General features: G+C 61.7%; 1 long non-coding RNA gene across 1 annotated transcript; it reads left to right on the forward strand.

The window, feature by feature from the left end:
• Positions 1-9: 9 nt before the first annotated feature.
• On the forward strand, positions 10-635 carry LOC113617263 (uncharacterized). The gene is made up of 2 exons (XR_003431566.1): positions 10-111; positions 234-635. It is a non-coding gene; the product is annotated as an uncharacterized LOC113617263 (long non-coding RNA).
• Positions 636-1,226: the final 591 nt, after the last annotated feature.

Below are 1,226 nucleotides of genomic sequence, written 5' to 3' on the forward strand. Positions count from 1 at the left end.
CAGGGCCTGCAGCCTCACCAGCTCCCTGAGGATCACGCAGTTCTCCTAGAACCCAGAGACGGAAGGCGCTGGGGACCGAGGGCCATGCCCTCCCCGCGGGCCCCGGGCCAGGTCTCTGCAGGCGGGCAGGGCTCCCAGGCCACTGGTGGGCACAGCCAATCCCCCTCCCTCCTCCTGGCCCGGATTTCTAGACACTTTGGTGCTGTCCTAACACGTGGTCTTTATTAACACAGGTCCTTTTGGAACCGGAAACGGCATGAACGTGATGGGCTCTAAGGCCAAGGGCAGGAAGAAATGCGGCCAGTCTTTCCAGGAGCCACCAAGGGGCCTCCCCGGGCTCAACAAGACAAACACGGCTGCCGTGCAGACAGTAGCTCAACCCCACGGTGCCCGAACACCCAGCCCCTGGACGGTGAGACACCTGTTGCTGCAGGTGGCCCGTGGCTCACTGATGAGGCCCGGCCCCAGGCGTACGCCACCTTCTCTGGGGCCACCTCTGCAGTCTGCAGTGGGGTTCTCCTGGGAGCCCCCAGTCACCACAGGACCAGCGTGGCCTGTCTGTAGCCCAAGAAGGTGGGGACACAAGACTGTCCCCCGTGCCCCCCGCATCACTCGCGAGGCCGAGCGAGCACCAGTGGTGTCTGCGGGGAAGATGAAGGGCTCATGCAGAGCCCCCATCCACAGAAGCACAGACTGCAGCCACATGCGCTATGGAACAAACACAAGTGTCCATGCAGGACCCGATGTCTGAATGCCAGGGCCATGCCCGGGCCACAGTGAGAAGGTGCATCCCCCATGCCAGCCACAGAGAGGGGATGGGGGGGGCCATCTGCGATTCTGAGCTCATCGGGCATCACCCCAGAGGGAGAGGGAGAGGGAGAGAGGTAGACAGAAGTACAGAGGAAGAGAAAGAGAGAGGGAGGGAGAGACGTCTCTCCCTTCCCTGGGGGTTCTCTAGTGCAGCCAAGGCTGAAAACCACTGCATTTTGGGAGATGGGTCCTTGTGGAAGAGTTAAATAGTAGCTCATGGCCTTATCGACACATATTAAAAAGGCCCCAAATCTTGGGGAGTCAGGGAGGGGAGTGTCGGCTGCCTCGTAAACGAGGAGAGATTGGGCATCAGAGGAGGTGCCTGTGCAGCCTGTGCCCAGGGCCCCGCAGACTTCATCTCCCAGCGGCGGTCCTGGGCTGGAAGTCAGCGGGGAGGTCAGGCTGTCCAAGCATCA

The sequence above is a fragment of the Aethalodelphis obliquidens genome, unplaced genomic scaffold, assembly GCF_003676395.1.
Source record: "Aethalodelphis obliquidens isolate GAN/ISIS:26980383/991018 unplaced genomic scaffold, ASM367639v1 scaffold4642, whole genome shotgun sequence".
In the NCBI taxonomy this organism is placed as follows: Eukaryota; Metazoa; Chordata; class Mammalia; order Artiodactyla; family Delphinidae; genus Aethalodelphis; species Aethalodelphis obliquidens.